Source organism: Chiroxiphia lanceolata, chromosome 1 (assembly GCF_009829145.1).
Source record: "Chiroxiphia lanceolata isolate bChiLan1 chromosome 1, bChiLan1.pri, whole genome shotgun sequence".
Taxonomy (NCBI): domain Eukaryota; kingdom Metazoa; phylum Chordata; class Aves; order Passeriformes; family Pipridae; genus Chiroxiphia; species Chiroxiphia lanceolata.
This window is the reverse complement of record NC_045637.1, coordinates 105,046,440-105,060,830: the sequence shown is the minus strand read 5'-3', so window position 1 is coordinate 105,060,830 and position 14,391 is coordinate 105,046,440. Positions and strand designations below refer to the sequence as shown.

At 36.0% G+C, this 14,391-nt stretch overlaps 1 protein-coding gene and 1 long non-coding RNA gene across 4 annotated transcripts in view; one reads left to right on the top strand and one right to left on the bottom strand.

Moving 5' to 3' along the window:
* CNTNAP2 (contactin associated protein 2) overlaps window positions 1–14,391 on the bottom strand; it is a 1,030,565-nt gene that overhangs the window by 230,229 nt on the left and 785,945 nt on the right. The gene's annotated exons all lie outside the window — the stretch shown is intronic.
* Window positions 10,394–12,690, top strand: LOC116783878. 2 transcript variants are annotated; one of them, XR_004355878.1, is made up of 3 exons: window positions 10,394–10,552; window positions 12,353–12,466; window positions 12,601–12,690. It is a non-coding gene; the product is annotated as an uncharacterized LOC116783878 (long non-coding RNA). The 2 variants fall into 2 exon arrangements; XR_004355877.1 differs by having other exon boundaries at window positions 12,575–12,637.

Sequence of the window (14,391 nt, the reverse complement as noted above, 5' to 3'; positions counted from 1 at the left end):
ATCACAGGAGGAGCCATGATCATTGCACTGCATGTTTCATTGACAATATGTGCAGTTCCGCTACTACACATGATGCCAAGGAAATATTTTCCACTGTAGTCCATTTCAAATCAGGAAATAACATACCTACAGAAGGCTTACCCTATTTTTTACCCTGGACACCTTATTTTTACACCCAACCACCAATCCCAATCAACCACTTCTCCAGTGATACAGTGTTAGCACAACTTACCTAAAAGGTTTGAAAGGAACAATTGATGCTTTACCTCTGACCCGCCCCAGGGCCTGCTCCTCTGCCTCTCCACCAGCCCCCTTTTCCTTCACTCTGATGCCAGGACTATTTGCCAATATGAGGGTAAAAGCACTGGGCCACCAGGCTCAGGTGAACAGATGGGAGTGGGACAGTATCACAAGTGATGGATTACCTAATGATGTAAATTCTCATTTTCAAGGTACAGTATTTTTAAAGGGATGGTAACTTTCTGAGGATCAGGTGATTTACAGGAAATGAAGAGCCATGCTTTTCCAATCAGGAAAGCTCGTACTGTTTATCATTAACAATCTACCACTGAGAACATTTTAACTGTGAGTCCTGAGGGGATTGTGCAGTGGTTTACAAGTAGTGGATGCTTCTTCCCTTTCTCTTCTCACTGAACAATGACAAATGCTCCCTGGCTTCAAAATCTTGAACTATTGGTCCTTGCCTCCAGAAACAGAAATAGACCTTCCTCTCCTGTGTATGGCAGTTTAATATGAAATGCTCGTGAGGATAAACAGCTAAGTTTGACACTGCCACCTTAAAATGGATCTGTCTTTGAAAGCAGTGATCTGTGAAAGCCCTACAGCTGGCACTGGGGGTGGAGAGACAGAGAGGGAAATTTCTTCCAGCTGGCAGACTGAGGTGCTAAAAGGAAAATATTGCCAGGAAGAATAGGTGCTGAAGACTGTCTGTAAAGCAACCAAAACCCTCTGTATTTACTAGTGAGGCAAACCTCATTCACCTAGGGGAGCTGGATATTTGAAAACTACACGTTATTATTCAAACATTTATTTCTGGTTTGCTATTGTTTCTTGTTCACATTTCTCGATTGTTGCAGAATGTCATAAATTATTGTTAAAATTTTTCAAGCCCTAACAACAAGGATGGGAGCTTTCCAATAATTTTAAATTGCATGAATTTTGGTATTTAAAATATCTGTGTACATTTTGGTCATACTGATTTTGCTAGCAACAGGTGGTCTTTTATTTTAAGACCTGTTATTTTCTAGCTTTCTATCTCCCATACACTCAGGACACCTCATATCATACAGTGAAGACAGCCCTTTTTTATTCAATATAAGCAGGATCAGGCCTCCAGCCTGTTAAACTAAAAGCTTTTCAGCTCAGATACACAGCAACTACCACCAGCCAAAGAGTGAGTGCCAGGAGTTAAGTCTCCTGAGACACAGTTCCTGTACAATGTTTTAGCAGAAAAACTACCCTATAATCCTGTACTACTGCATCATTCAAATATAATGGATGAAATTAGTTAGGAGCTGAAGTGCTTAGTTACCAAATCTCCTCATGCTGTATGATAAAAAAGGAAGAAAAAAATCATAAAATTATGAAAAGAAGTAGGCAGCATTTTTAAGAAATAGCCCTCAGGAGAAGCTGAGAGAAGTCCTTACCACTAAATCAGCATATCCAACCAGATCACTAATTAATGACATTGGCACTAAATTACCCTTGGTAGCATGGTAGCATGCTGATATCAGTTTGGATTCCTGTGATCATTATTGCAGAAGGAAGGAAGGAGGATTGAAATTCACATAGATGGAAGAAATGGAAAGAAATAGGTGTTTTTGAGAGAGAGAGAAAATAAAGTTTATGGCCTAGAAAAAGTGACAGATTTTGAACTAAACTAGCTCAAGTTTTAAGCTTCTGTTACAAATGGACTGTTCTCAAACATACCACTATTTAAAAAAAAAGAATGGGAAAACACACTCTATTTCATGATTTGAAAATAACTGGCCATTTTAAAGAAGAGGGAAACTATTGTTTATGAACATCGTCTTTAAATCTAAAAAGTTGCTAGGGCATAATTAGAGTAGGTCCTAGCATATTCTTATCACTAATTTTCAATTAACCCAAATGACTACTTTCTGTATGAAGTGTTATAATCCTTCTGGTTGCTCATAAGAGAAAAATGAGCATTTATTAAGAGGAATGAGGCTGTGGGTGAGAAACCTTGTGAAATGCAACATCCAACTACACCTTCAACAGAAGCCTGTGAAAAATTGAACAATTGGTGTTCAGCTGTGGTAAAATGAATGAAGAAGTTGTATACTAGTGACATTTTTTGTGGGAGTCTAATCCATTGGCTTTTCATAGCACTTTTCCTTAAGCACTGCTGAAATAGCTTTCACATAATACTGGAAACTTCGACCAAATGAATGCATTGCCAAAAGGATTCTGTAGACACCTTGAGCCTAGAGAGGAAACAGCCACTGAGAATGGAGCCAATTTGCTAAGAATTTTTTTCTGAGGTACTGTGCTATAGTCATCCTTTCCCCTGAGCAACGTGAAATTTTGGTGTAGCTGCTTAGTTATTTGGGTTAGTAAAAATTAAAAATTATCCAGGAATCTGATGAGACTGAGTAGCTGAGAAATAAAGTTAAATTAAATGTTGAAAAATATAAGCAATATTTGTGGAAATAAGATCCTAATGCACAATAATGAGCTTTGAATGAACTTAAAACACTTAGGAAAGACATAATGTTGTTCTAAGAGATATTTCTATGAAAAGTTCAGTAAATAATTTTGAGTGCTAGGAATGGTTAAGGAAAAAGTGGAGAGCAAAACTGCAGGCATCATTCTGCTAGTCTATAAATGCAGGTACACTTTAAAAACTAGTCCTAGTGGTTGAACAAGCTTACAGATGTTATAGAAGAATTAGAAAAGGCACTGAGCAAGACGGGGAGGATGTAGCTACCCCTGAACAAGGAAAAAACTGAGTACAGAGTATTGCTTAAGCTGCATTTCTCCAAACTGGAAAAGAAATTAAAACAGATAGAATACTAGCTTATCATAAATGGCATGGAAAATGCAAATATGGATGTTTCTGGTAATATGACAACACTGATGACTATCAAATGAAATAATCAGACAAGAAACTGGAAAGAAAAGGACTTATCTTTTACGTTTTTATTCACATCTTTATTCACTCTATGATGACATCACGGCTATGCACATGAAAAAAAGCAAGAACAATTTTGAAAAAAATAGCCTAAATCATGGATGAAATGATCCATTTAAATGTTAGTGGTACAAAGATACCTCTTACAATTCAGCAAGTCCTCAACTCACAGACTGATGAAAGTTGCTCTCAAACACTTGCTGTATTTTTACAGTCTTGTCTAGGCAAATGATACTTTTGTCAGACAAAAAATGCAAATCTGGCTATCTGGTTTGACTCATTGCATCTTTCTATGTTTTTATGCTCACTAAGTATTTCTAATTCATGTATTAAAACAAGCAAGCGAAAAACTAAATCACATCTACAACTATGTCTCCTAGATGAATGTACTTTCCTTGGTTTAGAAGCCAGTTTTATAAACTGTCTGGACTAAGTGAAACAATGGATCAAGTTAACCGGTGTAACTCTGTAGGCAGTCAGTCATAAACCATGGTCACACCACTGATATACTTTATACACAGTATATATGCCCACCAGAGATATCCTTCATAGAACTGTGTCATAAACAGACATTCTCCAAGTCACTCTGCAAGTGTTCTGCATCACCTTGACATGAGCAGCATTTACAGCCCCACTGAAAAGAAAGAGCTGATTTATATCTTTACTCTTCGAAAAAAACAGTTCAAACTCATTTTAGAGAAATATGTGAAATCACCTGTAGTTATTCTTGTCCCTAGTCAAATGCTACCTGTGTTCAGCCTTTCAAGCTCTGCATATAAATAACTAGCACAGACCACTGTCTATGCCTTTCACATACAAGATTTAGAACATTATTTAAAATTAAGTACAGCTGTTGAAAGACAATCTACAAAAAGCAGCATAGGATATTCTTTTTTGTTTCAGAACAGGTTAAAAGAAGAGGATAAAAGATGAAAAGGATATGTGCAGAGAACTAAGATCTTTCATTTACTTCTAAAACTATTTCACTAATTGCTCTCTTTCATAAGGTGTGTCTTGAGAAAATGAAACTTAATAAGGGGAAGGAATAATAATTAAACATCTAAAAATGAAAAAAGGTTTGGATTAAAGGCCTTTGAAAGTACAGAAAATTGAAGGTGATGAACAAGAATACAAAGATTAGAAAAATCAAGGCAAGAAAGACTTAAAATAGAACCTCATAACAGCTGACTCCTCGTATCTCAGGTCTTTCTTTTTCACTTAGAATCATTAAAAATAATTTTATAGAAACTGTACCATTCCCATCTACATGAAGAAAATATTCTTCTTTTAATACCAAAGCTATCCGTATTTTTGGCAAATTGTTGCCCATTCATTGAGCTAAAATTAATACCAAAACTATTCCTGCTGGCATGCCCTGAAAAATCCCGAAAAGAGCATCCATGAACACTTCATTGTTTGAGGATTCTAGAGACACTACCATCATGATTCCCCTCCACTCCCCCACTTAAGGGTAAGTTCCATAGCTTCACTTTTTCAATTTGAAATGCAATAGATATAAACGAACAATGCTTACCCCAGTCACAGTTCACAGCAATCATGTAATATTAAAGGAAAGGAAGAAAGATTTAAGATTACTAAAGAGAGCGGGATTCAGTGAATCACATTACGGAGGAAAAATATGTCTAGGGAAATCTTCCATTTTTTAAACAACCTTCAAATATTTATGCCTAAAACCAAACAGGAAAATCATAGCACTGATCATGTACCACAGAAAGTATAACTAGGCTTAGGGCAAACACTGTTTAGTTATGGCATTTAAATAAAAACATTTTGTACCTGAAAAGTTAACAGAAAAATATGAAAATTATTCTTTGAAAATGTACTAATCTTAATAATAAAATAAATTTGGTCAGGTACAAATCTGTAAACATAATCTACATAATTTTGTTTCATTTTGAGCTCACAAGGCAAATCTCTGTATAATGCACATATCTTCAAATGCACAGCATTCTGTGACACTAGTGACAGTTTTGTGCTCATTCTAAAACTATGTTACCTTTTATATTTGTGATTTACAATAACATATAGGTACCTAGTTCTTTCTAAAAGTGAGTGGCAGTCAGCCTAACTCTCTTGGCCTCCCTCTAAGGCTTTATGCTGAAGTTACTTGTGTGGACTCAGATCATCTTGTCAATCAAAACACAAACCTAGGTAACAGTTCTGAACCATTTCTCACATTTCATGATAGATGGCTATTTTGCAGAAGTGCCCACTATGACACAAGTATACTCAAAGGACTGGAAAGGACTGGAAGGTCCAAGATCTTCTGGTACAAAACTAAAATACGTCATCACTGGTAAACCAAATTGCATCACTCTACTCACTAAGAAAACTTAAGTTTACTTGAATCAGAGCTTGTTTACAGTACTGTGTTGTTTAATTGTGATCACACCACTGAAAACTTCAGCAAAAGGAATATCCCTTTGGAACTGCACAATGAATTGCCACAGAATATGCTTTTGAACCCAAAAAGTAACGAAAGCCCAGGAAAGCCCTAGTCTCACAGCAAGATTGAGAAATGAAAAAGGTAGGGTTTCACATTTTCAAGCTTTACCCTTCTGCTTCTCTCCCTGATCCTGCTGCTGGCTGAGTGGGGCTTGGTTGCTGGCTGGGGTGAAACCACGACACACAGGGAGTAAAGATTCCTATACAGTCTTTGTGAGCCTCAGACTAGAAAAACAGAAAAATTATCTATAAGATACTGAAGCCATAAAGTGGTACATTGGGCTTGGGTTTGATCCAATTTACCCTGGTTTATCAGCGGTGCTTTTCACTTACTTTCACAATTTACTCTTTAATTGCATTGGCATCAGAATTCAGAACCCATGTGCAGAACCAAAGAAGGACACACTTCTCTCTTAATATGCCATTGAGTTGTTTACCACATCAAAGTAGATCTGATAACCTAAGAACTGAAAATGGAGCATTTTAAGAAACAATATACTGTATCTTTGGCCTTACATTCTGGACTAAACTCAGGTAAAATTCATTATGAAAACCAGTAGGGATCCTTCCCTCAAGGGGACTGTTATGCAAGGCTTCAATTATCAAAGCAGTAAGAGCTAATTCTAAAGGGAATCAATCATTCTGTAGAGGCAGCCAATAATTTAGTTACAGGAAATGTATATTACAGATGTAGGTTAACACTCATTCACCATATTTGGAATGTGAAAGAATATTTTAAATATTAATTCAAAATTACAATCAAAAAACTTAACAGTTAAAAAAATGACACCCTGGGACATACTCAGGGTTGTGAGTAAAAATTGTAGAATTACTCTCAGTGATTGACAGCAATAATTTTTGTCTCTCCTCCTGTTCAAAGGTTTTTGATGATGGAGTAACAGTGCTCAAGATCTGCTTATTTGCTGTGTATGTGCTATTCAAGTAATGTTTTTCTTAAGTGGGGGATAGAAAATTTAATGTTACATATGCTCGAAGTATCAAATAAAAAAAATAATATGGAACATAAAACATAAGAACTGAGAAGAAGATAAATACAATTTTGGTAACCAGCAACAAAAAATATTTACTACATTAGAATTCCAAAGATATTAAAGATCAGAAAACTATCAAAAGTAACTGAGGAAAACTCACAACTCAAAGAAATAGAAAAAACTGAGAGAAGTAAGTCTGTACATTAGAATATATTAATTAAAAATTCTAATCCCATAAAATGTATTCAATCAAACAAATGGTACACTTTTGTGGAAACCTTATCTACTGCAAGAATATAATTTAGCAAAGTTTAACATTCCTGTAGGCTGTACTTCTGCTCCAATTCTCTTCTAAGATTGTGGGAGCCTCAGGCACTATAAAAATAACAAAGAAATTACTAAACAGCAGAAATCGTGTTAGAACAAACTTCCTATATTTTATCACATTGTTACTAATATACAAAAAAATTTAATGTTACAGGCACACATTTTATGTGTAAGTCTGGTAGAATGTTTCAGATTGATATTAAATTCAGTTGTCACTCATTCTATCAGAAGACAGAGTGATTCCCAGCTGTGCAATTACAAGGAAATTTTGCAGGCTCAAGACTCATCATACAGAATAACAAATATCTCCTTTCTGAATAATTAAGATAATCCTCAAAATATGTTTCAGAAGAAACCTCTTCACTCAAGAAGTTTTTCAGGGTAAACAGCAAAGGCACAACAGATATTAACTGCTGTCTCCCAACACTTGTTCCCACAGCTTCCTTCTTTGCCCTTGTGAAGAGCAGCTGTGGAAGAACAGCATGTCCCCGCTCACCAGATCCACTCCCACCATGCCTTTGATTGCCTCTGCTTAATTGCATGACTACAGTAAACTTCCATTGCTTTCTACTTTCTTCTAACACGAGCACAGAAACAGTAGACTGAGGAGCACTCATTTTTAGTATACCACAGAGAGCACTGCTTATCAAATCCTGCACAGTAACACTTATGCGGGCCCACAGCCAGAAACAGAGATAATCAGTCACCCAGAAGTCAGCAACTGAAGAGGGCTGAGTTTCTGAGGTATTGGTGATGGTATAATTTGATCAACATAATTTTTCTATGAGTGATGGTGTCTGAAAAAGAAAAATACTCCTATTTGACTTTCTTACTGTGTTGAATTTACAAGGCTGAGTAACAAGAACAGAACCAATGACTCAACAGCTTGATCATTGTGAAACAACCACATAAACCACCATATTTCATACCATACCATAGCATATACAGCTACAACTTATCTGTGAGACAATTCTCCATTCACATCAGCTGTTAACCAATTCCTGTCAAGCAGTACCTTGGAGTGGTGCCAGCTAGACATTTTTAATGTTTAAAATTTATTTAACACAGTATCCAGCATTTGCAATTATGTGGGCTTTTTTGGTTTTTTGGTTGGTTGGTTGTTTGTTTTTTTTTTTACAATCATAAGTCTGCACAATGCAACAGCATAGATTGAACTGCTACTTTTGTGTTGCATTCATCCAAATGGATATGGTAACTGCTTCTTCACAGAACACTCTGACTGTAGATCTGATCTACAGACAGGAATATGAATAAACATCCCTATTTTGTTGAGGTTCTGTGATCTCATTTGAATGACCAATGCTTGCTGAATAAATTCCTTAATACGGTTTCCAGGCATAACTAAAGACAAAGACATTTCAATACAAGCCTGAATAAAACAAATATTTTAATTCAATCAGATGGACAAATTGGTTCATGGAAACACCACTTGCAATTCAATAATGACATTTTTAGGTTGCCATATTTTATAAAGAACATTTATAAAGCTGTTAAAAATTAGAAATCACATATGCAAAATGCATTTTTCATTCATAATTCTAGTGCTACAAGGATTTCCCTGCAGAATGAAAGTGCATGCTTGGCATTGTAAAAGTCTGAAATGTTTTAGAGACAGAATTTAAGACTTTCAAATCTGCATACACAAACTTTATTAAGAAATAACTTGGTTGTATACTGCCTATTTTGACCCTACTGTGATGACTTACACTTCATGAATGTAAAACTAGATCCAAGTATTTTTTTTTTTAAATACACAGATCTTACTCATCACTTGGCAAAGTTAAGACTTTTCCTAGAGCAATGGCTTGAGTCCACATCAGCTTGCATCTACATGGATGTGTTAAGATAAAAATGTACTACATAATGTGCAAACTGTAAATAATGTTACATTTATTTCTTGTTTTCTGCTTCCACAAATTTCTGACATACTGTAATAGTGGAAGTCCACAAAAGTAAATTTAACAAAGGTACAAATTCTGTATTGGACTCTATAAAAAAATTAGCATAGCCTGATTATGACACCATCTATAATGAAAAAAAAAATTTGTAATCCTGATCTGTGTCACTGCTTTTGCCTGGAAGACCACGCTTAGATACAAACTACTTCCCTCCAAAATTATGAATTAATATTAATAAAGTACATTTGAGTAATAGACAATGCACATTTATGAAATATTCCTATAGTAATTTGAATTTAGTGCTACAGTAAAAAACAGATTGGAGGAAAGGACTATCAGTACATGATATTCAAGTCACAAGAAGGTCTTATAATCATTGACAACAGAGAAGTTATCCTAACTCTAAACCTACTTTCTGTTTAGCACAGGTTGACTGTTGACGTAACTTTAATGAACTGGGTCAGTGCTGTTGAAAGCAAAGCAAATTCAGAATTTGGAAGAAGAAATTCAAGTCCCTAATATTGTGTAATATGCTGCAGATTTCTCCATAAAAATGGTTATATATACTGAAAATATTTTGTCATTCACGGCTTCTTATTTATCAAAATGAAAAGGTAATTTAGAAGATTTAGTATAATAAGGGATTGTACAATATATTCTGACAATGTCAAGTTCTGTATTCATTAAATGAACTGTAGTAATCTTTGGGGAAAATCTTGGTAGCACTGAGAATTGCAGAGGTGAGTCAATTAATAGCCTTCTCTAAAGACTTGATTTAAATCAGTCCTCAGACAACATGTCAAATGATTGAGTAGAAATGAATGGAGGCTTAGGTGTACTGAATCTGCTGAGAGTGTATTGCAGAATATTAAAAACACTTCTGCTGAAAGCCATTGCCTACTTTAATATATGTTGACTGGCCACAGTTTGACTTAATCAACTTTGGCTTTTGGTTGGTAAGACCTGTACTATTCTATTATCTAGCATGTTGACAGGGTCCCCCTTTCTATCCTTTTTAAAGATGGGTACAATGTTTCCCTTTTTCCAGTCATCTGGGACTTCGCCGACTGCCATGACTTGTCAAATATCATGGAGAGTGGCTTGGCAACTACATCAGCAAATTCCCTCAGGATGCTGGGATGCATCACATCAGGTCCCACAGAGTTATGTACATTCAGGTTCCTCAGGTGGTCATGAACCTGAGACACCAGATCTATAATTGTTGGGTTGAAACCACCTCAGGAGTTTGTGTGTGTGTGTGTGTGTGCTTGCGTCTGTGTGTGTGTGTGTGCATGCGTGCGTGTGTGTGTGTGTGTGTGTGTATGCAGGTAGAAGGGATGGGTTGAACCTCATGGAGGTGAAGTGGCATTGTAGCCCTCATGACAGGCCCCTGAAGCCCACATGGGGAAGCCTCGGAACACCTGTCAGTCACAAGCAGCCTGGGAAAACTATAACACACCTGCTGGAGCACCTAAGCCAGGCTCAGATTGGCAGGGACAGTGAGGACACTGCCTCCACCCCAGCCTAGAACCTCAGAGTGGTCAGTGGGCCAGAGGCACTGCCTGGGGGGGAGTTGCCATAGGGACCAGAGCAGATAAAACCAAGGGCATATGTTTGCCACATGTCACAGCCCTGCCATGTGGACGTGTGAGAGCTTCCACAAGATTCCAGTGGTAGCTATATAATTTGTCTCTCCCTCTTTCTCCTTCTCTCTTCTCTTTCTTTGCTCCCTTCTTGGTGCTTTGGGTGACTTGGAGCTGGCGAGGTTGGATTTTAACTTAAGTGTTGTGGATTAACATGTGCTGGGTTGATATCGTGGTGGAATGTTTCGTCTAGCTTGTGTGGTGCCTTTTTGAACTTTGGCCAGGTTCCCTTATTTTCTTCCCTATATTATCAATAAAAATACTTCTTGGGAACAAGTCTGTGGCTTATTCTCTTGACACTATGTCGAGGTATTGAAGAACCCGATATATATATTTTAAAGTAAAACTCCTGACTGAGCCCATGAGCTTGCAGCTCCGGGGCCAGAGTGTTACAGGTAAGCACTCTGCTTCCCCATTTCCTGTCCTGCTGTCCATCTACTAGACAGGTGTGGGAAGAGAAGATGACACTGAAGACTGAGGCAAAGACGTTGTTGAGTACCTCAGCCTTCTCCTCATCATTTTTATTGGTTTTCCAGAGTTGTTTATTGGGGTAGGGGTGGAAGGGAGGGGGAAGATACATCTTCTTTGACCTTCATTTTCTGATTAACATACCTGTAGAAGCCCTTCCTGTTACTCTTTGCATCCCTTCCTCAGTTCCATTTTTGCCTTGCCCTTCCTCACGCCATCCCGTACTTCCCTACACATGCTTGTGTTCACTGGTTTCTATCAAGGAGAATCACAAATTCTTCAAAGTGCCAGTGCTGGCTATCCTAACTGGTTCAGGGAATTATGCTCTTCAAAAGTGTTTTAGCTACAGGTGCAATTCCTTCTGACAACTTCTGGGTACAGTTTTGACACAGAATGCCACATTTCCTATCACTGAAGGTTCAAGTGGTGCCCTACAATCTGAGTACACTTTACCAAGACTTTAGTATCCTCTGAGATGAAAATTTGTAGATTAACCTCCAAGCAGAATGTAAATATTTTCACTCTCTCACACTCCAAACTGTGCTGGCATTTCTAAGGAGTGAGCTGTCCCCCAAACGATTCTGCTGGAAGAACGGAACACTACAATGCTACTATAATCAGTTTCCATCACACTTCATTGCCAGTTTCAAGACACAGAGTTATCTCAATGGTAAAAACCATGGTTATAGGTTACTTCTATGCACTCTAAGTCCAGGATGCCTGTAGTGTCTATATAAATCCAGCCTACTCCACCACATATTATTTATTCCTATGAAGAGAAAGAAGATACCTACTTTGTCCTCATACTCTTGTAAAAATGTTTTTCATTATCTGATTTATTATTATTCTTTAGATAGGATTCTCAAAGATCTTGTATCAAAAATGCAGATCAAAGATCTTGAGCGTTATCAAAATTGATCAGTAATTTATTTCATTCTGCATATAAAACTGAGTCCTTTGGAGACACCAACAGAAAACTGCCATAATTTATGCATGCAGAAGAATGAGAAGTGGGGAAAGAACTGTTCAATGGAAATTCATGTATAACAGTCAAGATACAGTAATTATCTTTGGTTTGCAGAGAAAATTTGGTTCTGTGCATAACTTTTACCTTTTACATATTCATTAAGCTGCTTGTATTAAATGTTGTTTTAAAATGAGTCCAGGCTAATTTTGCTGATAAAAAAATGATTACTGGCTCTCATTATTGTTTAATGTGGTTGGCTAATCACTCATTATTTGGAATGGAAATGCTACTACTAATATTCTGTTAATAGCCAGCATTCTTGACTAGGCTTTTGGAAAGAAATCTGTTTATGTATGTATTTGCTTAGTCTTTTTCCCCTTATTAAATATTTTCAGCTAGAGAAATTTATGCTTATGTGGTGTGCCTCACGGTAATACTGGAAGTCTCCTGTATCTACATGCACTGTATGGACTGCATGTGAACAGTTTGTTGGTACAGATTCCTGACAAGTAAATGACAAGAAGTTTTTTCCCAGAAACAAGGTCCATTATAGGGGACCCAAGAAGTGAAACAACTTCTTGTATTTGGTGGGGTGGTTCAGCTCATTTTTATGCCAGCTCCTGAAAGCTGAAGTCTGGTACAGGTCTACTTAGAGAAAACTGACTAAAGGGAAATCAGCACTGCCTTCCATCTGCGAGTCAAAATTATTCTGAAAATGGACTGTGGAATTAGGTGAGGAAACAGGCAAAATGGCCCACTCAATTTTTCTAACCACTATTTTTCATCTGGTTTCTTATACTCTTATGGAAAATTAAATGACATCATGTTTGGATCAGCAAATAGGATTTTGAAGGACCATTCACATCGTCTTTTGTCATGTGTAATGGATTTAACATTTCTCCTGTAAACATCATTGACTTATTTCTGTGTAATAGGCATCTATAAGATGATTTTTCAATGGAAAAATAAATCAAATATTACACCACTCTTAGACACAACATATATGTACAACAGTTGGTTGTTTAAAATTTAACTCCATGTACTTTTTAGAGTGGAGTGTTAACATATTGGATATGAAAGAGCAATAATAACATTACCTTCTGAGAAGAATGCATCTAAAAATAATTTGGCTTTTTGAGAAAATATAGTTACGTGCACAGTCGTGAATACAAAACAATCTGGACCTTATACAGATAATGGTCTATCTTATTTTTGTTTTGATCTGTTTTATAATTGAATGTTTGTTTTCTATGAGTTCAAAATAACCATGGGCATCTTTGGAGACTCAAAACCTATTATTATTAACTAGTAAAAGTATTAACATGTTATTCACATAAATATTTTTTGAAAAGGGATTTCTATATAACTAATCCATGTCTAATCTTTTTGCAGCCTTTATTATTACAATGAAGACTATCTTCCTCCCTTGTATTTTAGAAACAATCTGATAGCAAAGAGGTTGTACACACACAAGAAAAATTATTTTGGTTAAGGTATTACAGAAATTTTAATAGATCCACAGCAACGATTTGGCCAACATAATTATTTTCAGGCTTGAAGCAAACTTCAGTTCTAAATACTAACAAACTCCAGGTGAGTGGAGGTTCAGACTCATGCTTTAACAAGAAAAAAACCAACAATCCATCCAAACAAATGGAAAGTTCAGTTTTACTATCACACTGAGACTTGTTTTCTTGAATGTGTATGTTAGTTTACATAAGTGAACTGCAAAATTTTGCCAATGGCCGCACATTTCCTAGACAGAATTAGGTAGCTAATAATATAGTAGATTTCTTCCTTCAGCTCCTTAACCTTTACAAGGTGAACTCTTTTGGACTTTAACTATTCCACAGAAACTTGACTGGGATCAGCAGAAAATGTACTAACTTTTATACTGTACTTAATTTTTCAAGCAGATATGTAATGCAATCAAGTTTCTCCTGCTAGACATTTTGTCTATGTTCACCTGTGCTCATCTGAATAAATATATATTAGATATTAAAATAATTAAATAAATTAATAAGGACATTATTGTATGATATATAATAAGTGTGTCTGTCTTTTTAGAGTGGAGTGTTAACATATTACATATGAAAGAGCAATAATGCTGATATCTTCTGTGAAGAATACATTTAAAATTAATTTGTAATTTTGAGAAAATAGTTACATGCACAGTTGGTGAATGCAAAAGCATTCAGATCATATAAAGATAATGATTTAATTATATAATGATATAATATAGTATATAAGTATAAAGTATAATTATGTAATAATTATATTAATTTCTAATTAATTGAAACAGGCATTAAAATTAATTATTTTCCATTTAAAGTAAGAGCTCAGTGCTAAGCTCCTAAGTATAGGTTTAGAAAAACAAATGACATCATAGGGTTTTAAAAAATGAGAAATAATCAAGTTTGCGCTTCCTTACTGC